Here is a 24,061-nt window from a genome sequence, read left to right as displayed (position 1 = left end):
GAGAAGGAAGAATGAAAAGCATATAAAAGCAAATAAAAGAAGAAAGCCCTGAAGTATATTGTATTGGTTGCATTTGCCTTAACTGTACTACAGACACTATTTCACCAAAGATAATTTCAGGCTACCAATGATTTAACAACTGGCCCTTAAGGTTCCTAGATATTTAACTGTCTGTTCCAGAAGCCCATTGGAGCTGTTTCGACAAATCACTATGTGTGAGGCATAAACATGTGATAAAGCACTGTTAGTCTGGTTCATGCAATACCATTTGTCACAGTGGTTTGGATACCACAGGTGGATAATGCCTCTAAAGAGAAATGTATCTTACAGGATCCAAGTTGATATCTAAGAAGTATGGGATTCAGGCCTTGATTATCTCATATTTAGGTTTAAACTAACTGTTGCTTTTCTTGGTCTTCCATTTTTCCACCTCTAACTCATAGAGCCTATAGATATGTCCAGTGAATGCTTATAAAACATCATTTTCATCTTAATACTACTTTGTCCAAACTTTATTTGGTAGTACTGTGCTAAATCCTAACTAGATATACTGAAATTCAATTCTGACACTGACTACCCAGAATTGGCATGGATCTCATAAGCTAAAGGCTTAGTCCTCCATAGAATTACTATCTTTCCCCTATTTATAGACCACACTTTCCTTTCTTTGCATGTTTTAAAGATTTTGTTGAAAACTAGTCATTTAAATTGTATGTTACAGCAATTCTATATTTTGCTTTTTTTTTTTTTTTTTTTTCTAGCTACACCTGTGGCACATGGAAGTTCCTGGGCTAGAGGTCAAATCAGAGCTGTAGATGCAGGCAATGCTGCAACCACAGCAATGCTGGATCTGAGCCACATCTGTGACCTAAAAGACAGATTGTGGCAACACCAGATCCTTAACCCATTGAGCAAGGTCTGGGCTTGAACCTGAGTCCTCACGGACACTGTGTCATATTTTTAAGCCGCTGAGCCATGAGAACTCCTGCTTATTTTTAACAGGAGGCTGTATTGCTGCTTTGTTGCTATCTTTTCTTTCTTGTAAGTTACCCACCTGGCCCAGATTTCATCTGTGGATTTGATGTCTCTTGAATCATATGGCCACTGGAATTGCTGGAGGTATTTTTGCTTTTTGAAGTTGCTCCAAGTATCAGTATATTGTATGGTAAGCCAATGAATGACTGGTCAGAGATTGAGCTCAAACACACCTTGACTCATTAAAGATCCCACACTACCAGTGTAACTGTATGTGTGTTGTGTGTACATTTGAAGTTCAGGCAGGATTTGAGTCTGCTCCAGTATTTGCTTTCAGTTAGGCTCCTCAAGTCTCTCCTATGCGTGTCGGCAGCCACCCAGGAAGCTGGGGTTGGTACAAAGCTTGGATGTTTTCAGGTCTCTCCCACATGCACATGAACCCGCAGCCTCCAAGTTGGTCAGGGATGTGTGGTGAAGTATCAAGTACCCTCCCCTCTACCAATATACACATCTATTGTCTCCCACATCCAAATTTCCCTCTTTAACTTTCTAAATAGGTCAATTTCAGAAAAGAAAAGCTGAAGAGTAATATTCTACAATGGAAGTAACCAAATTAGCAAGTATATAGGACAACCTATTATATGTGAGGCCTGGATAGTGAAATACTTAGCTGAAAGAATGTTTTATAAAATAAATCATTCCAAAAGAGAAAAGGCAGCTTGCCTTTCCGCCGGTTTTCATCAAGCTTGGCCATAATATTTCAACGCTAAGTATCACTTTTCTTCAGAGTCTCTTCTGTTCTGTAGTAAATCATTTTCTGCTTTCAACCAGTGGCCTTTGTTTTCTCCTTGCCAAAAACTTCAAAGAAGACATACATTTACTCAGTAACAGTTTATCATGACATGTGCCCTTGAACATTTTACCTTCAATGTATGTTCTCCTTTAAAATATGTCTTTGTGATTATCATTAAATCCTGTTACTAGATTCTATGTTCCCTCATGGTCCTATTTACATAACTTGTTTCTAGAATCTTCCTTGTTATAGCTAGTCAGATATTTTTTTGAAAAAAAAATTGGATGGGGGTTAGTATTATTTGTGAAGAAGAGGCTTTCCTAGTTTTACATATATATGATGAAGAAGATATAAATAATTTATCATGTGAATAAAAATATAAAATAAATGAAGACATCCGCTCTACTTCCAAGTTCACTTCATTTTAGGAGAAACCTTGCTTAGATTCCAGCTCACTTCATTTTAGGAAACACCTTGCTTAGACTCCAGCAGTAGCATCTGTAGGCTCTAGCTATGATCATACTTATTCCCAGTCATTTGTATTCCTTACCAAATGGGTTCTTCATATTAACCACCTATTCATATAGCATTAATAATTTACATAATGGCATTAGACTCTATTATTAATCTTGGATAGCACCAGGATAGTATTACATTATATGAACTTGGGATGAAGTTTTTAGTCTATGGCTACCAGTTGCTGACTGAGTTATTTTTAGCTTTTAAAAAAGTGTCTAGGGACAAAGGAAAACTGAAACAATTTCCAGCTACTATAAGCTCTCACATCTAAAAAGGACTTTTAATTTCATGAAGTATTATTATATTCACTGTTTCATTTTATCTAAAAATCAGTTTTTTTTCTGGGACAGCAATTTCCTTAGATGGGTGACGAAACAGAGTTTTGGTAACTTTCCAAGGTTATACCACTTGAGTAGGAATAGCGGGGGTGATGCCCCAAGACTCAAAAAAGGGAAATAGAGGTTGATTTGGCATTTATTGGCTATAATGTACACTAAAGACAACATTTATTTCACTCAAGAGAAAACCTCAGTGAGTAGGGAATATATTTCTAGGTGATTTTACAAATGAAAATGTGAAGTTCTCAATGCAATTTCCCCAAATTACATTCCTAAATCAGAACTGGAATTAAAACCCAAAATTTCTGATTGTCAGTTCCACACATGCTTACACTCTCCCTGTCCCTGACTGTGGACCAATATCAATATTTTCTTTGCATGTATTAAGCACTAATACAACAGGCATTGTATGAAGAACTTTTAAATTGGGTATTGTTTCTCTCTGAAAGAAATTCTACCCTACTTAAAATAATCAGACTGCCTCCCTTCCCCTATTCAGGTCAGGATCCTTTCATGAGGATTATTTACAACTGAGCTGAAGATAAAAGAATCATCTTTGTTTCTCTGATCATGGAACTACAAGGAAAGGGAGGGGGAACACAGGTATATCACTTCATGAAGAAGAATGGCAACAATGATAACAAAAAGACGTTCTTTGTCATGTTAGCAGAGAGGTGGCCTCAACTGGCTTCAGGGCTTGTTGAATCTGAATAGTCCAATCACTCTTTTATTTTGTGGATTTTACTCTTTGGAAGTGGCAGCTCTCAGTGCAGGAGTTGGAGCACAACATAGCTTCACTCTATTCACACTACAGAATAAAATTTTTTTTCGCAGTTCCCATCATGGCTCGGCAGAAACGAATCTGACTAGTATCCATGAGGATGCATCTTCAATTCCTGGCCTCCCTCAGTGGGTTAAAGATCTGGCATTGCATTGAGCTGTGGTGTAGGTCATAGATGTGGCTCAGATCTGGCATTGCTGTGGCTGTGGTGTAGGCCGGCAGCTGTAGCTCCGAATGGACCCCTAGCCTGGGAACCTCCATATGCCACCAGTGCAGCCCTAAAAAGACAAAAAAAAAAAAAATATATATATATATATATATATATATACACACACACACACACACACACACACATATTTAAAATATATAAATGTGTTTATATATTTTATATATAAATATATAAAAACAAATATATATTTATAAATATATAAATATATTTCTGCAGAAATGAATATGAAATTGATATTAATTTTTATTAGTTTTCCTTTACTAATATAATAATAATAATATCATTTATAATTAGGGAAGCCATAGGAAAAAGAAGAGGCTGCATTTGCACTAAGACTTTCCTGCTTTGTATGCCAAATCAATTTACTTGCAGTTTGCTAAAGATGGGTTGAATTAATCAATTTGGGTGTTAAGTCCCTTGGGTATCTGTCCTTTTAATTGAAGCTCCAAACAGCACTTGTAATTAGTCATAGCAAAACAATTTCATGCTGATAAATATTCCCATAAAGGCAACATTTGGCTGCTCAATATTTTGATATCCATCTCTTGAAGTCAGACAAGCTGCAAGTATTTCTCTGTCATTAATGTTACTTTTGTATATGCTTTTACTGGAAAGATGTTTGTTAACTTTCTCTGACATCACTACATGATGAATTCACTAACTACAGATTAAGTCTATTAGAATCCCAAGGAAGTGGAATTGTTTATTTTTTCTATCTTACTGGATTCATACTCCAGGGAAAATAGTTGCAGCATTGAAATATAATAAAAGCCATGCTACACTAATTATTAGTCAATTTACTAAATTTCTGCGAATATAATATCATCCTTAGAATTAACCTAATGAAGTATGAGTATTCATACTAAGTTAGATCACATTTGATACATTCCCACTTTTTTGACTGGTCTTGCAGAAGAGGATACTCTTCATGATACTGAGAAAAAGGGGAACTTTTATCTGTCTGATGTTGTTTTGCAAATGCCACTTAACATTCGAACTTATAAAATTGAGAAAGCTTCAAAATAAATCTTTCAGAACTCTACCCAGGGGTCAAAAGAATAGACATCCTATAGAAATTATCACCTCTGTTGATGGCATTTTGAAGGGATATTATACACACAATTATAAAATCAATTTTACAATTGATTTTAGCTTTTGCTTCTGAAAAATAGCTTGTTTAGAGTTTTTGGGGGAAAAACTGTCTCAACTTCTAAGAATACCAAGCATCAGCTTTTCCATTCTTTTTGGATGGAGTGCTTCAAATTCAACGTGGAATATCTTTAAAACACAATTTCGTTTTAATAATTTATTATAATATTCATGGGACAGGGATTGAGACTGGATCCACAGTAGCCAAAGTCTATCATCTGTGCTTTAAAAAAAAAAGTGTTTAAAATTATTTGCTTTAAGTGGGCTTTTTAAAATGTATTTTTAAATTCCTTTTATCTATCAGCCATTCTTTTGACATGGACTGATTTTTTTAAATTATCTGGAATTAATTTTGTATTAAAAAGTGCAAAAATAAAATGGTTCAAATATTCTTTTTCTTTTTAATTAGCAAATGCAATCAAATATGTCAGAAATAAACTTTCTCAAAGACTAGGATGCATTGATGCTTTTATAACTACCAAAAAGTCCTTTCCAGAGTTCCTCTGTGGCTCAGCGAGTTAAGTATCTGGCACTGTCACTGCAATGGCTCAGGTCACTGCTCTGGTGTGGGTTCCTGGCTCAGGAACTTCTATGTGCCATGGGTATGGCCAACAACAACAAAAAAGTCCTCTCTGAGCTTCCTTTATCGATTCCTCTGTTAATAGAAAACAGAGTCTTTAAGGGAAGAATGGTTTAAAGACAGAAATCTATCAATCAATGGCTTTGTGTTGTTAAAATAATTAATAACAAGTCATTCGGTCCTTCAGTCAGAATTGATTTTGGCAAAACCCCTTGCCTCTATTACAGCATGATATTGAGTGTTTGTGTTTAAATGTAGTTTCCAGATCAGTCTGAGCTCCTTGAAGAAAGGATTTTCTTAGCACTTTTCAAATCTCCCATAGCTTCACCCATGTCCAGTGAATAATCAGAGCTCAATAATAAAAAAGTGAATTGATTTTTCGGGTGTGAAGGAAATTAGTTAATTTCTTATATAAATTATCTTCAAAGTTACTTTGCCTTATTCCTGACTTTTTAGAGAAAGGCATTTTTAACATTTATATTTGTTTATCAGACAAAGTAAAGCTACAACTACTATCTATTTATTTTATGTGACAAACACTACTATACAACAGGGTATATAGCTACATTTATATCTAGGTATAAATAAACCTTATCTAGGTATAATTAAACCTAATCACAACCTTATGAATCACATCTTCATATGTTACACCGAGTAAATTGTCTAGTTTCTCACAGCTGGGAAGAGATAGTGGTGCTAGAATTCAAACATTTTCTTTATGATTTAGAGACCACACACTTAATTAGCACATCTAAAAGAAGGGGTTTATGAAATACAGTTGTGCTTACCACATCTTAGTTTGCTGTTTCACATATGTGTAAATTTGTAGATTAAAATTCAAAATTTGTATTTTAAAAGCCTTAAATTCATAAATCAAAATAAGCAGTGTATATGTAGAAACTAATTTCTTCCCTGCTCCCACACTATTAGTATAAGCACTGAGCTAAGGATTTACTTAAAATACTAGCAAAAATTGCCAATACTAGTATTGACTGGGTTATCCTCTTATCCTCTGAGACAAATGTTTTATTCTGAAAATTTTTTCTCTTTCAATTTTTACTTATTAGTTTAAGCATTTGGAAATGGAGAACGTAAAGCAAAATTAGCTTTAGCTAAGATAACTATGGGACACTTGAAAAAAACATGGGTACCAAAATAGTTGGACTAATATACAAAGGGTATTCTAGATTTTTTTCTGAAGTAACTATATAATGTTAATACCTTCTATAGAATTATCCATATTTAATCAAACAGAAAAGTTTAATTCTTAACCAGCAAGATCTATTTTCTTGAAATTACGATGCATGCAGCACCTAGGGAAAAATTTTCTTTTGAAACTAATTGTACATATTATGTTCTATTTTATTGTTATTGTGTTCTATGTTATAGTTGTAGCTTCCAAGTATTCATATTTTAAAATCTGCCATAAAAGAGGTCATTTTATATAGGAGGGTTTTCATTTTACTAAATATGAAGATGAAACATTTTCCGTGTGGTTTTACAACATGATAATACTTTTTAAATGTGTTTTTAAAAAGTTATTTTAATTCCTGAAGCACCTTGTATTTACTACCTCCTTTAATCTTAATAGCAACTTTAAAGGAGAGGTAATTTTCCCATTTTAGGGAGTATGAAACAGAAATTGAAGAATGAATTATTTGCCCATGATGTTCCTGAGAGTCAGCCCTGAAACTCATCCTTCAGTCTTCTGGTTCTAAATTTGGTGCCAACATACAGTTTTCATTTGCAATAGAAATACTAACTGAGATCAAAATTGTTCACTTATCTCTCACTAAGCAGGAAGAGATAGTAAAATCCAATTATATTAAAAGTCTTCACCTTGATCAATTCATTTATCCACCTTACAAATGTTTTTAGTAGCACCAACTACACTAAGTGTAGATATGAGAAGTGGTGAAGAGTTGGTGGTCTACCCATCCTCTTATATTTTGTAGGGAATGTGGAAAGGGTGGGATGGACCCCATTCCAAGCCCTCCTCAAGGTTCCTGATTGGCCTAAACAATTAGCAAATATTGCCTAGGTAGGTCTATGTCAACCAGTACATGGTATTCCACAACTATAGGGGCTGGTTCATCTTTAGGCATCTAAATGGATGAAAACTGAAATATCTGTTCCCAGGTGGGAGAAGAGAAACTTGCTGTCTGTGAATTTAGGCAGCAAAGCTGAAGGCAGCCACTGTGGAATCAAATGCAAAGCAAATCCTAGAATAAGATGGCATTAGAACAGAGAAGAAGAAACTGGACCCTTAATGATATAATTGGATCCAAATGACAATGAAACTCACTCTACTTATTTAATTGTCAGATACAGGAGCCAGACGATCCCCTTTATTATTTAGGACAATTTGTATTTGGAGTTTGCATTACTTACAACTGGAAACAATGAAATTGATATACTTTACATGTTATATAATTACACCATCCATTAAAGAAATGTTAACGCTTGTTTTATAAGGGCAAGGTAAAACAACATCTACTTTAAGATCACAGTGTTCATGGGATAAATATGGGCTGTTTGTGGTTGTTTGACTTTACTAACTGTACTTCTTGTTACTAATTTTTCTTTAACTCTATGCACTTCAAGACTAGATAACTAGCTCCTTTACTTCCATTAGTTTGTGACAAATTCTCAAATGTCCCTTCTGTTATGATGAAAGAATGGTGCTATGCCATAGCTCACCTTCCAGCCAATTAATATAACCCAGCTAAACCAACATCATCCATTTCTCAGATAGTTGCCAGCCTGCAAACTACTTCCCCAAGCTCAAGATAGTCATTTGAAATGATAACAAAATGATTCAGGGAGGTCAAATTGCCTACTTGCTCCTATTTAGAAGAAAAGCCATTAATTGGCCTCACAGATCTGGACAAAACAATCAAGGAGAGAGCTGAGGCTACAGACCAATTTACAAACAGGATAAAGAAAGTTCATTCCAGTAAAAGTAAAGAATGACCATGTGCTGTCAGCCAGGTGGATCTGGTTCCCAAAAAACTGTTAACAACAACATAGGACTTCATATCTCAGAATATCAGAGGCTAAGGAAGGAGTCGCATTGTGATGATTGAACTGTAACAGGCTTTCAAGAATCAGGTCCACAGGAGGATGCCAAATTTAAGCCATGATTCACACACAAGTTGAATTAAAGAAGTGCAGTCTGAATTTGGGTCAGAAAGGTAAGCTCAGCAAGATTATAAAAGCAGAATGGAAAACATGCCCATAGACCTAGATGATTTCATGGTGCAGTGAGTGGCAGATTATTAAGACAGAAAGGATTCCTGTTTCCTACTCCAGATATTCTGAAACTTCCCTAAAGACGTGTATGTTTGGCTTCATATGAGTCAATGACCAAAGCTTTTGCTTTATTTTGAAAAGTAAATGTCCTTGGGAAATGGAAATTTCAGGTAGTTATATTCATTAATACTTTAGACAGCAGAGTGCTTAGAATGAAATTTCCCATAGAGAGTTGGAGTATAAGACATATTGCTTATACCTTAATGATTTCATAATTGAAACATGTATTCTATTTTTAGGGACATGAGATTTTCAAGAAGAGTACAGGTCATGAATATCATGTAATGGATGAATAATTACATTCACAACATTTTTAGTGACACTTAAGATGTGTAATTGAAAGATGTTTGAAAGAAACTAATCAAAAATCAGATAAAAGACACACATGTTTTCAGGAATAATCTGTAACCAGAGAATGAAAATATTGTCAAATATCTATAGGTATTTGTACGAGATTTCTTTTTTATGCACAAGCGGCCTAGGAGTCACATATAATGTGCAAAAGTTCGGAATTGCCTAAACACATTAGCTCATTTGTTGACATTGAGAAATAATTTACGTAAAATATATTATTACTAAGATTTTGTAATCAGCTGAAGCTGAGGAAATTAAAATATAATGCTGATTCCTGTAATAAATAAACCCAAACCTCCTCTATTATCTGTCTGAATTTTTACATTTTGTAATTTAAAAAATTAACTGAATATTTTTTCTATTTTGTGTGTTTTACATCTTTTTTTAGATAGCAGAGATGTGTACGGGTTGTTATCTTTAAGTACATAACCACATGAATAAATTATAAGAAATCCAGGTAAAATTTTAAAGCTATATTAGATATACACATAATTATATTTTCTATTTTTATTGATTTTAATTTATAAAAGAAGTTGATTATCTTAGCTTACAGATGTGGGTATATCATCTTGGTATGATTTTAAAGAATCATTATCACAGTTAAATTACCCAATGATGGTTGCTCTATTAGTCTTCTCAGGCTGCCATAATAAAATATGATTGACGAGGTGGCTTAAATCACAGAAATTAATTTTCTCACAGTTCTGGAGACTGGATAGTACAAGATCAAGTTACAGGCAGAGTTGTTTCTGGGGAGAGCTCTTTTGCTGTGTTACATACAAATTTGCCTTTGTGGTGTGGCAGAGAGCATCCTGGTCTTTTTTTTTTTTTTTTTTTTTCTTTTCTTTTCTTATAAGGACACCAATCCTATCAAAATAGGGCCCTGCTTATATAATCTCATTTAACCTTTGTTCCTTCCTTAAATATATCTCCAATATAGTCACATGGGGCTTCAACATGTGAATATGGGGTGGGGGACACAATTCAGTTAATATCAGTTACTTTTCAACATCTAGGTAGCTTATATTTCCTCTGCTTCATCACTGCTTTGATTTGAATAAAAATTTTAAAATATCTGACTAAATGAATGCATCATGAACATGTTTATCCACTTGTCATCTGATAATTTCTGGGAATTTCAAGCTCATTCCATTAAAAAATTTAAATATGTATACTATAAATATATACATATTTCTCTATTTATATATACTATATATGGTATTACATTATTAAATAATTTGAACCCCAGACTACATTTTGTAATTCTGGTGGGGTAGTAACAAAAAGGTAGCAAAATGATGACCTATTTTATAACTGCAACATTTACCTTATAATAAGATGGAGGTTTGAAAGTATAAATGTTTATCATTTTAAACTTTTTCTCCCTGGTATGTAAATAAGAATATATTAAATACTATTTCTTCCCAGTATCCTTGCAAATTGTATCCTGTTATTTTTTTTATGTTGCATTTGAAAATTCTTAAGTAGACTACTTTTCTATTCTCTTTCTACTGCCACTGCTGAGTCCCTAGAACACTTTCTCATTTTCTCAGCCACGTTTAATTGTCCTCTACTCTATTATACCATATCTTTCCTTCTAGACAGTTACAAGTTAACTCTCAAAATATAATTTGTAAATTTTTTATTTAGAAATTTTCTTGGGTATAAACCAGCTATGATGGAAAAAATAAAAATCATTAAATAAAATAAAATAATTAAAAAATAAATTAATTGCTGAAAAAAAGAAATTTTCTTGGATAGTCTGACAATTATACTTCATATATATGCATATACATATGTGTATATATAACTAGAAGTCAATATTAGATTTTTTTAATTATAAGATGGAATTGTTGGTACCTAGCTTCATTTACTTTTCCTGAACTAACTCCCTATCATTTGTATCAGCAGGTGTAATATGCAATTTATTTGTTTCACTAGCTCAGTGGGAAGTTTGCTGTTTGTCATCAAGATACAAAGTATTACACTTTTTAAAATGAATTAAGGAATACCAATTACCATAGCTATACATGAATGCAATTTCATTGCTTAAAGTGTATCTGTAAGAAAACCACATTTTCGGATAATAAACTATCATTATTTTTAATTATTATTTTTTCAGAGATATTGTGGAAAAGGATAATATCTCTAGTTAGAGATTGGCTATCTATCTAACTATATAAGAGGCTGAATCTCTTTAGGTACCAGTCCAAGAATGAGAGCTGAAATTAGTTTGTATCTCAGATCATTATAATAGCTACAATTATGCAATACAGAGGTATTATCAGTGAGGTTACATTTTCATAACTGAGTTTATGGGGTGTATTAATGAGAAAAAGGTAAAGTGAACAATGCTTCTGTATCAGAAGAAGTTAGGTAATTTAAAATGCAGTGTGACATACTGAAAAATTACTTTCAAGGGAATTGTGCTATCTGACATCTCAATTGATTCTTTGTTTACAAGAGTAATGGAACATATATTAACTCTATTACAAAAAGTCAAAATATGAGCAGGTGAGGTTTGTGGAGTGTTTGATGACTTTCTGGGGCTCTGAGCCTATTTTATCCCAACCAGGAAGTCTCAACTTGAAGTTTCTAATTAGATAATAACCATTACGAGATATTTCAAACAAATGTCCTTTGTTACTTCGGACATTATAGAATCACATTACCAAATGGATCAAGCAGGTTATTTAATATTATAAGCTCATATTCTAAATAAACACCAAAGACATTATATAATATTATGTATAATAGCATAAGTCAGTGCCACAATAACTATCCAGTGTTGCAAGACATGTTTCCTTGAAAACTCCATCTTGTCCTTCTTTACTTTATCCCATCTTCTTGTCTTACTTTATCCCATCTTCCTTCTTGGAAAAACAGTCACAGTGCTGGTAAATGACTTAAGCTTAAGAGCAAAGACCTAAAGGCATAAGTGACTTAAGCTTAAGTACTGTTATGTGCCTAGAGGTCAGGGTAAGAGCTTAACCCTTTACCACCTAAGTGGCTTTTTAAATAGTAAAAGAACTTATATAATAGTAAACAAACCCTGTATCATCCACCCATAGCCACTCCTCAATTGATTGCACAATAAAAGCAGTGTGGTTTCTTGAGGCAGGGCGCTCTTGGTCCCTGAGACCTTGAGTCCCCTGGCTCCCACCTTTACTTAAGATAAATGCCTCTGTGTCTTGTTTTATGTTAACTACTTTTCCTTAAGTTCCACAGCACCCATTCTTCAGCCCCATCCTGCTGAGCTGGCCCCGGCAATCCAGGTATATTAAACCCAGGAGCAACTCAAAAGACATTTCAGTGCATTTTGAAAAATTGTATTGATGACATAAATTCCTTATTGTAAATTTATTACAATGTAGCCAATAAATCCTGGACAGCTCCTCATTATAGAGTATGAGATCTAAACCCAAAGACTTGGCCCTTTTTTATCTTTAGCCCTACTTATGTATACAAATATATGCACTGCAATTCAATTATATTATCTATTCAACAAAATAGACTGCTATGTATTTTCTAAGCTGTCTTGATGTGATACTTGAAAATCTGATCTCAATTTATTGACTTTTGTTTTCAATGTGTTTTTCCTACTCCCACAGTTCACATCTTGTGAACTTCAAGAGTAAAAAAAGAATCCATTCCATGAACCTTTCATTCTTTTTGAAAATGAGTGTTTTTGTCTACCTCTGTCCCATTAGATGGGATTTTCCTTCTCTATTTATTTAGTTCAAGAACTAACTTAAATGTCAATTACTTATTATTTCTTCATTTATTTCAGCTTTCTGAATCATTATTTTCCTCCTTTGGGCTTCCTTAGTACTATGTTCATACAATATTACAGTAAATAAATAATAACAGGTGACACTTTCAGAGTATTTATCATGTTCTGGGTATAGTTTTAAGAAACTGTAGGGAGGAGAGGAAGGAAAGAATGAAAAAGTGTGTGAATCCTCTAGAAGTAAAGACAGGCCCTTGGTTGACAACCATCAAGGAATCAGGGACCTTAGTCCTTAAACAGCAAGAAACTGAATTTGAGCAACAGTCTGAATGAACGTGGATGCAGATTTATCCTCAAGCCTCAGAAAGGAATGCAGCTCTGTTGACACTCTGATTTTGGGTGTAGAATTCTAAGCAGTGGAACCTGCTGAGCCATGCTATAACCAAACCCTGATCTATAGAACTGTGAGATAGTAAACTTGGGTTGGTTTATTACAGCAGCAACTGGAAACGAATACATTCCCACCTCAGAAACCTCACTGAGTGTTCCAGAACACACCTTATTTCCAACTTCTTTGCTTTTCTCAGTTCTTTCTTCTGCCTACAGTTTTCCCCTCTCATCTTCTTTATATGAAAGACTCATTTTAATTTTTATTAATATTAGTCATATTGAATGAGTTTTACATATGCTAGTACCCTATTATGTGAGCAGCATCTCTATTACTGCAGAGCAGTGCAGTGGTTAAAACTTGAGATGTGAAGTAAGATGGACTAGACATTATTACCCCAGTCTACCACTTAACAGCCAAGTGTTAATTATTACAGTCGTCCTTTCCCTGATAAATTGAAATAATTTATTACTGAATTCATGTCTAGACTATAAGAACTCTGAGTGGAGAGATCATGATCTATTCTGCGTATTACCAAGTTTAGACATAGTGCGTGTGGTATGTAGTAACCACTTAATATCTGTTTATACTAAACTTGTATGTTGACTTGCTTTGCCACTTACAAAGAATATTTATCAGTATTGTTTAAGCTCAGTACGAACTAATTTAGCTTTATATTAAGTAACTGCATATCACTGCTTTATATATAAGGAAACTGAGTCATAAAGGGGCCGACTGTCTAAGTTAATGTATGAGAGAGCTCTTTCCACACTAGAAGATTTTACTCCAAAGTCTACGTTATACCAAATCTATCACAGCACATTTTCAGTGTGGAAATTCTCCCTCATGTGATAGATTTCCTCATTAGCTATAAACATCAGACCTGAATCTGAGACTTGTCATCATTTGCAACATGAGATTGAAGTTATGTACCAGAGTTCCCTATGCTTAATTTGACTGAAGACATAACAGGCACAGTGAATATCCCTACACTGATGTATGAGCAGACCTTATACCCTGAAAATTATAGTGGAAAACTATATTGGAATTAAGCACTGTACTTTAATGAGTCTTCATTTATGAAATGACTATCCAGGGAATAAAAAGGTTATTCATAAAGAACAAGAGCTCAGTGACTTTACATTGTCCTATCAAGTACCCAGAGAGCTGCTCGCATGTGAACCAGAATGAATAAAAATAATAAAGCAGCTACTGATAAGTAAGAAGTCATTTTCTTTTATGGAATTTGAACATATTAGAAAAGCAATGCGGGTGGAACTTCTGCCTCTGTCTTGGGCAACACTAAGCAAGCTGCGATTTGCACATTCAATTCCAAATGTTTTTGCTGTGAACAGGGCCAATTTTTAGTCCCTGGAAAGACGTTTCCTCCCTGCCTGCTGTGTATCTGGGTCTTGCCTATCCTTCAGAAACCAGTACAGGTCCTTTCTCTACCTTACAACTCTCTAGGACTACAGTGTGATATACTCAATTGAGCTACATAAAATTGCAAATAATTATTTTTTTATTTACAAAAATGACAATTTCACTTTTCAGTATATGTGCTTCAATCTGATAACCTATTATCTTTTAAATTTTTTTTGATGTTGAAGGGATCTGACAGTGCTTTGAAAAGCACTATCTGTATTAAGTAACCATGAAAAAGGCTCTAAATTATGATACATACAGGAAGTTATCTGTATGTATTATGTGTGTATGCTTGGATACACATACCTCTACATATACAGTGTACACAATCTAGTAAAAAAAAAACTATACTAAAAAATAAAAGGAGAAGAATTCTAGTGTTCATTGAATGGCCAATGAGTGTTAAACCCCTCTGAGGAGTTTTAGACACATTCTGTAACTTCAGTTGTCAGGTTTGACAACTATTAAGATTTAGAGGTTCATCTCTTCCAGAGTCTAGTGTTATTCTAAAGAAAACAAATGCTTTATATTGTGCTCTAATTGCATTCAATTTGTCACTTGGTCTGAAACATTTGCGGGGATGAACCCTTATATTAGCATACTCTGTTTCTTTATATTGTTTTGTTTAGGAATGGGAAAACGGCTCAGTCTTATGAGCCAAAGCAAATGATTTGACTTGTCAGAGTAATAGATTAAGAAGGATTCTGAGACCACATCTGTACCATAGACTGATCATTTCTGGCTTATCAATTTTACCTAAATTGAGTGCTTAGGGCACATTTACCACAGAAATTAATTCTCCTGGCTTCCTGGAGAAGTTGACAAAGGTGACAACTTGCAGATCTATTCTAGTAGATCCCACAAATCTTTAGTACCACTCACACTGGTAGACAGCAAGGCTGTCCCCTGACATGACTCCAGTGGTGTAAATAATCCCTAAGGAGAGGGCTCCAAATATATAAAGAATGGCAGCTCTAGCTCAAAGAGGTTAAAACAAATGGGAGATTTAGGCTTTCCTCTGTGACATGAAAAGGGTTTGATCATCACTCCCATCCTCATAGCAAGAAAAGAAGTGAGCAAACTGAAAAGCAGCAAGTCTTCTAGATCCATCAGAGAATTGAGGTCCCAAGGAAAACGGCTGCCCCTAAAACTGAAGAGACAGGCAAACAGAGAACCACAGCTTATCTATTAGCTTTTTCTGTAAAATTAATACTCTTCTAAAAATAGCCTATTAAAATAAATGAGAAAACTAAAAATAAGCTAAATAACTTTCCCAATCTGCTCTAATAGTAAACAGAGGACCTATAATTTGAAACCTGTGGTCTCAATCCATGGTTGCTCATTTAAGAGCAACATTACTTACATAAGGTGAGATAAAATACAAAGTACAATTCAGATATGCAAAGGAGAAAAGAGAGCAGGTAATTGTAAGTTAAATTTTTTTGTTGTCTTTTTAGGGCCACACCCATGGCATATGTAAGTTCCTAGGATAGGGGTCAAACTGGTATAGCTGCCAGCCTACACCACAGGCACAACAATGCAAGATCTGAGCCTCATCTGGTGACTTACACCACAGCTCACAGCAATGTTGGATCCTTAACCCACTGAGGAAGGCCAGGGATCAAATCCCAGTCCTGATGGATACTAGTTGGATTTGTTACTGCTGAGCCACAATGGGAAATCCTGTTAACATTTTTGATAGCTTGACTTTTCTAGGCACTGTTATAATCATTCTACTTGAATTATCTCAATTCATTATCTCCATTAATTTTCACAACAACCTTAGAGGGTTACTATTACTCCACCTATTTTACATACATGAAAACTAAGGTTGGGAAAGCTCATATAACTTCACTAAGATAGCAGGGCGGACAAGTGGTAGAAATTGGATTCAAACTCTGCCGGTCTTGGAGTTCCCCATTGTGGTGCAACAGAAACAAATCCAAATAGGAAGTATGAAGTTGCGGTTAGATCCCTGGACTTGCTTAGTGGGTTAAGGATCTGACATTGCCATGAGCTGTGGTGTAGGTTGCAGACATGGCCCAGATCTGGTGTTGCTGTGGCTCTGGCGTAGGCCTGCAGCAACAGCTCTGACTAGACCCCTAGCCTGGGAACCTCCAAATGCCATGGGTGAGGCCCTAAGAAGCAAAAAAAAAAAAAAAAAAAGGTCTCTGCCAGTCTCTCACCAGAATATACTATACTCTTGTTCTAAACTGAAAAATCTGTAAAGAGCATTCAATTTTACTGATGATTGCAGGAAACTATTTTGATATATACAGTTGTAACCCATTGTTGAAAATCAAGTTTTTTCAGAAGAATATTTCAGGCATGTATTACAGAATTGCCTTTCTTATCCATTTAATTGACTACATTAATACAATCAACAATGATTCCCCATGTTTAATATATACAAGCACTTTGAAGACTCATGTTTTTTTCATCCTACTTTCTGTTCTCTCATAGTAAAAGCCTGATTACATCTTGCTGCACTTGTCTCAAGGTCACTGCTCTACAATGTTGTGATATTTAAAATGATGCCATTATAATTTTTCCTATTACTCAATGGAATTAAGAGCAGGCATATTTAATAATTTATGACAGCTTTTAATCAAATGATTTTTTGGTATTTATTCAGTTAATTAAAGATGCACATTTGAAACTTAAAAAGTTTTCAACTTTTTCTGACAGTGAGTTTTCCATTTTAAATTTCTCAGAACTATGCATTCTCTATTTGTTTTATTAGAACAATGGCTGTCATTCTATGCTTCCCAGGTATCCGCTTAAATTATATTGGATAGCATACTTGTTTCCCAGATATAAAATGATAATCTAATATTAAATATCCCCACTCAGAACTAACTCTACTCTCTTTTCTCTTAACTATCCCCTCAAGAATCTCTGATGTCATATATACTGACTTCCCCCCTTAACCTCCGGAGCAGTTCCTCAGAGCTATCTGAGATGCTGTCTCTTGAGCTAGTGTCCTCATTTTGCACTGAATAAAACTTAACTCACAACTTTCAGGTGGTGCATTTTTTTCAGTTGATAACTTTTTTGGGGGGGTCTTTTAGACCGCACTGGATGCATATGGAATTTCGCAGGCTAGGGGTCAAATCTTAGCTATAGCCACTGGCCTATGCCAGAGCCATAGCAACGTGGGATGTGAACCTCATCTGCAACCTACACCACAGCTCATGGCAATGCCGGGTCCTTAACCCACTGAGCAAGGCTAGGGATCGAACCTTCATCTTCATGGATGCTGGTTGGGTTCATTAACCACTGAGCCACGATGAGAACTCCAACAACATCTTTATTATGTTGAGTCTTCCAATCCATGAACATGGTATATTTATTTATTTAGATGTGATTTGATTTCTTCCATTAGTGTGTTATAGTTTTAAACATATATGTCTTAAAAAGATTTTATTTGATTTATACACTTTCCTTTTTTGAGTGATTATAAATGGTATATTTTAACTATTATGTCTACATGTTCATTGCTAGTATATAAAAATACTATTTGGATTTTCTTTTATTTTTATATTCCTTGAGATATTCTACATCAGCAATCATATCATCTGAAAATAGGAAATTTTATTTCTAGCTTTCTAATGTACAAGTTTTTTATTTTATTTTGTTTGCTCATTATTTTGGCTAGAACTTCCAGCACTGTGTTCATCAAGAATGGTGAGAACCGGAGTTCCCGTCGTGGCGCAGTGGTTAACGAATCCGACTAGGAACCATGAGGTTGCGGGTTCGGTCCCTGCCCTTGCTCAGTGGGTTGACGATCCGGCGTTGCCGTGAGCTGTGGTGTAGGTTGCAGACGTGGCTCGGATCCCGCGTTGCTGTGTCTCTGGCGTAGGCCGGTGGCTACAGCTCCGATTCAACCCCTAGCCTGGGAACCTCCATATGCCGGGGGAGCGGCCCAAGAAATAGCAACAATAACAACAACAACAACCAAAAAAAAGACAAAAGACAAAAGACAAAAAAAAAAAAAAAAAAAAAAAAAAAAAGAATGGTGAGAACCATAAACATGGTCTGGTGTCTGATCTTAGCGGGAAAGCATTCAGTTTAATTATTAAGCATAATGTTTGCATTAGGTTTTTAAAAAGATGTTCTTTGTCAAATTGAGGAAGTCCCACTCTATTCTTATATTTATGAGAATTTTTTTCATGAACAGATGATGAATTGCCAAATTCTTTTTCTGTATTGATATGATGAATTATATTGATTTTAAATATTAAAATACTTTGAATATCTGGAATAAATATCACTTGGAATTTTGTATAATTTTCTTTACATATCACTGGATTCTATCAGTTAACATTTTGTTAAGTATTTTTGTGTCTAAATTCATGAGTGATACTGGCTGTCATTTCTTTCTTTGTACTATTGTCATCTGGTTTCATTATCAGGGTAATACTAGCTTCATAAAATAAACTAGAAATTGTTCCCATCTCTTCTGTTTTCTAGGAGAAGTTGTGCAAATTTTGTCCTAATGCTTCTTCCAATTTTGGAATAATTCTCCAATGAAACCTCTGTGCTTAGGGATTTCTTTTTGTGGGGAGACATTATTTACAAAGTTGATTTCCTTAACTGTTACAAGGTTATTAAACACTGTTTCATATTGCATGAGTTATGTGACTTCATATTTTTCAAGAAATGGTTTATTTCATCCAAGCTGTTAAATGTAGGCATGAGGAGCTATTTGTTGTATACACTTATTATCTTGTGATATCTGCAGACTATCTTTTCTTTCATTCTTTTTTTTTTTCCAATGGCTTCATTTATGGTATACAGAAGTTCCCAGACTAGGCATTGAATCGGAGCTGCAGGTGCGGCTACGCCACAGTCACAGCAACGCCAGATCTGAGGCGCATCTGAGACCTACACCGCAGCTCACGACAATGCCTGATCCTTAACCCACTGAGAGGGGCCAGAGATCAAACCTGCATCCTCCTGGATACTAGTAGTTTTGTTCCCACTGAGCCACAGAGGGAAGTGCTCTTGCATTCTTTATTGGTTGTGTCTTTTCTATTTTCCTTTCTCAGTCTTGTTAAAGCTTTGTCAAGCTTATTAATAACTTCAACACTTCTTTATTTCATTGGTTTTCTCTATTGGTTTTCTGTTTTTAATTTGAATGATTTCTGTTCTCATCTTTATTATTTTCTTCTCATGCTTAATTTTGAGTTTATTTTGCTCTTCTTTACCTTGATATTGGACGTGGCCATCCTAGATTACTGATTAGAAAAAGATTTTTCCTCTTTTCTACTGTATTCATTTAGTGCAATAAATTTCCCTCTCAGCATAGTTTTAGTTACATCTAAAAAATTTTATATGTTGCCAATTCAAAGTATTCGTTGACTTCCATTGAGAATAGTGTCTTGTCCCATGCATTAATTAGAAGTTATAACAGCAATTTAATTTCCAGGTGTTTAAAGATTTTCCTGTTTCTTTCTATCACTGATTTCCAGTTTGAAGCCATTCAGATTGAAGAACCCAACTTGCACAGTTTCAATTTTTAAAAACTATTAATATTGTTTTATGGCCCAGTATATCATCTACCTTGGTACCTACTCTATGTACACTGAATGAAAGAATGTGCATTCTGTCATTGTTGGCTATAGGGTTCTATAAACATGAATTAGATCCTGTTTGTTGATGGGGTTGTGAGTCCTTTATACCCTTGCTGATTTCTGTCCAGTTGTTTTATCAGTTGCTAAGAGAGAGATATTGAAATCTCCAGCTCTAAGTAATTGTATATCTCTTCTTTCATTTCTTTCAGTTTTTGCTTCATACATTTTGCAGGTGCAATGTTGTTCCTTACACATTTAAGATTGCTGTTCCTAACAGGTGGATTATATGTTTTATTTTTATATAATGCCTCTCTCTTTCTCATGTATTTTTCTCTGAATTCTAGTTTATTTTCCATTGGTACAGCCAATACTGTTTGTTAAAATAAATTATTTATTTATTTATTTGCTTTTTAGGGCCACACCTAAACAGCGTATGGAAGTTCCCAGGCTAGGGGTTGAATTGGAGCTACAGCTGCTGACCTATGCTATAGCCACAGCAATGCCAGATCTGAGTTGCATCTGCAACCTACACCATGGCTCATGGCAATGCCGTATCTTTAACAAACTGAGTAAGGCCAGGGATCCAACCCTCATCCTCATGGTTACTATATGGGTTTGTTACTGCTGAGCCACAATAGGAACTCCAATACTGTTTTATTTTAATTAATGGTTGCATTGATATACATTTTTTCATTCTTCTACTTTTAACCTAAGTATATTGTTAAATTTTAAATGAGTTTCTTGTAGGCACATATAGTTAGTTTGCATTTTTAATCAACTCTGCCATTCTCTCTATTTTAACAGTCTATTTGGTCCATTTACATTTTATGTAGTTATTGATGTGATAGGACTTAAGTCTTCCGTTATATATAAATTTTGTTTTCTATTTATTATAGTTTATTATTACTGCTATAATGAATTTCTGCACATTAAGAACTTAAAACAACATACCATAGTTCTGCAGCTCAGAATTCCAGGGGGAGTTCAGGTTCTTGCTCTGATTCTTACACAGACAAATCTAGATATTGTGTGAACTAGGTTCTTAACTGTAACCTCCCAGAGACAATCTACTTTATATTCATTCAGGTTGTTGCCAACATTCATTTCTTTGAACTATAGGGCTGAGGTTCTTATTTTCTTGCTGGTTATCTGCAAAATGCCTGAATCAGCTCTGTAAGCTGCTTGTATTCCTTGTCACACTGCCCTCTCCATGTTCATGGAGAAAACCAGCAAGGGTATGTCTGCTGACAGCCTCTCATACTTCAGCTATCTCTGATTTATACTTTATGCTACACTTTTTCAAACTTAGTTGGAAAAAGTTCCATTTTCGAAGGTTCATGGGATTACATTATCTTCATAGACTAAGTCCGGATATTTTCTCCACTTTAAATCCATAACCCCAACTACATCTGCACAGTTCCTTTTCTATAATATTACATATTCACAGACTTTAGGGATTAGAGCTTGGACATCTTTGGGGAGCTATCCTGTCTACTACAAGAACGTTATGAATTTTCCTGTAAGGGAGATGCTTGACATTTAGAGTGCCATTTACTATACAGAAGGATCATGAACCCAACAAAAGCTTGAAAAGGAGCTGGATGCCTGGTTCATGTTCAGGCTCTGAACTGTTTTACAATCTGAAAATGAATGTAGTATTTAGCAGAGCATGATACAGAGTAACATCCACGGCCCATTAGCGGTATGGACTAAAAAGCTGGAAGCCATAATGCTTTCTCACCATGTCATTAAGTTTCAGAAACAAAAATTTCCAGCCCCTGTTACTTTTCCTCACTGAATGCAATCTACTCACGAATGTGCAACTTTCTCATGAATAAGCACAAACAGAAAATTAAAGGTCTCTTCTTATTCAAAATCCAGTCATTCAACTTGAATAGTTTGTAACGGTGTGTGTGTGTGAGCGCACACGTGTGCCTTCATGTACATTTGTATCATTTTCCACTGCATAGTACACTACATTTCCCTTTCCAGTTTTCCTTTGGCATACCTAAGATTTTTCTGTGTTTATTCATTACTGTTGAAAGAGAAAACCAAAGCAGCTGTCAGTCTTATTTGAAACCTTCTTTGGTAATCACTAGGGTGTATTGAAGAGTCTGCATACAATGAGTATCTATTTCATTCTGGTTTTTTTTTTGTGGCTTTTGTTCATGGAATTTCTCTATTTTTGATCTTCATCTGTACTCAGAAATAAGAATTTTATAAATTTTATATTCCCTTTTTTTCTTCTTAATCTATGACTGCTAGGATTTAGTATACTTTAAGTGAATGAGGAAAAAACATTAAATTTATAGCCAGAAGTTCTTGGTTTTTACTTTCAACTGAATCATAAACTTCCATTTTTTGCTATACTGATTTTGACTATTATTTGACTGAAAAAAGATAGGTGACTTTTCTCACATCTGTTTCACTCTGCTTATAGCAGTTAGCTCTTACAAAGTCTAAGCCTCAGAGAAGTTTCATCCTTCTACTATTTTATAATGGAGTTTTGACTCAAATTATTCATATATTCATTCCTTACTAAATTATTTAACAAGTCAATTATGTTTCAGAAGTAGTTCTAAGATCTGAGGATACAGCAGAGAAAAAACAGGCACGCACACACATTACTATTTTCACAGAGCTTACAATTTCATGGCAGTATGTTCTGCACAAGGAATGCAGGAACGCTTCACAGACTCTAAGGAATGTTCTTCACATAGACTATTAGATGCCCATGGGAGGTAAGCAAGGTTGGAATCTTAGTAAGTGCAGACCTTCAATAGATAACTGACACCCATATGATTCATTTATTCCACAAATATCATTGAGTATTTACCATATGCTACTCTCTGTTCTAGTTGCTTGGGATACCTCCATGAATTAAATAAGTAAAGATACCAGCTTCATTAATTTTATAATCTAATTGGATGATAGAGACAATAAAAACAGTTTAAAGCTTAAAAGGTTAATTACATTTTATATTAGAAGATGGTATAGAAAAAATATAGAACAGGATAAAAGAAACAGGGATGCTAGAGGAATACATTTTAATTAGTGTAGTGGTTTTAGACAGTTTAAAGCTAAAGCTCAATTTTAAAAAGAAAAGTGAGATATATGGGTTTAGTTGACTCTTTTCTGAAAAAGATGCTTAAGAAGATTCTCACAACTTCAAAAGTCTCCAAATATCATTTTTTTAAACAAATATTTGGTTATCCTTCGATTGCCATATATTTTTCTAGGAACTTCTAGAGATGTCTAAAGGAATGAAACATAGCCTTGAACTTAAGTAACTACAGTCAAGCCACAAAATAAGACTCTTGCATAGGCAACAAATCAATATATGAGGAAGTAACATTGCAAAAAACTTATGCAACATTGTCATGTATCTTAGATCATTTAAAGATTCTTACATTATGGACATGGAGAACAGACTTGTGGTTGCCAAGGGGGGAGGGGGGAGTGGGATGGATTGGGAATTTGGGGTTAAAGGATGCAAACTATTGCCTTTGGAATGGATAAGCAATGAGATCCTGCTGGGATCTATGTTTAGTCACTTGTGATGGAGCATGATAATGTAAGAAAAAAGAATATATACATGTATGTGTAACTGGGTCACCTTGCTGTACAGTAGAAAATTGACAAAACAGTTAAATCACTTATATTGGAAAAATAAAAATCATAAATAAAAAAAAGACTCTTACATAGGCAACAAATCAACATATGAGGAATGTGCTAAAATATTGGAGTTCCCATCCTAGCTCAGCGGTAACAAACCCAACTAGTATCCATGAGGATGTAGGTTCAATCCCTGGCCTCACTCAGTGGGTTAAGGATCTGGCGTTGCCCTGAGGTTAGGGTTAGGGTTAGGGTTAGGGGTTAGGGTTAGGGTTAGGGTTAGGGTTAGGGGTTAGG

General features: G+C 34.8%; 1 long non-coding RNA gene across 1 annotated transcript in view; it reads right to left on the bottom strand.

Annotated features, from left to right (window-relative positions):
* Positions 1–1,067: 1,067 nt before the first annotated feature.
* LOC106509395 (uncharacterized) overlaps positions 1,068–24,061 on the bottom strand; it is a 707,614-nt gene continuing 684,620 nt past the window's right edge. The window contains exon 10 of the long non-coding RNA XR_014837146.1: positions 1,068–1,833. This is a non-coding gene — a long non-coding RNA (uncharacterized LOC106509395). The remainder of the gene's footprint in view (positions 1,834–24,061) is intronic.

This window comes from Sus scrofa, chromosome 2, assembly GCF_054392235.1.
Source record: "Sus scrofa isolate SSC_HxYL_T2T_F1_AM1 chromosome 2, Sscrofa_HxYL_maternal_Yorkshire_Landrace_v2.0, whole genome shotgun sequence".
Taxonomy (NCBI): Eukaryota; Metazoa; Chordata; class Mammalia; order Artiodactyla; family Suidae; genus Sus; species Sus scrofa.
This window is presented reverse-complemented; position numbering and strand designations above follow the sequence as displayed.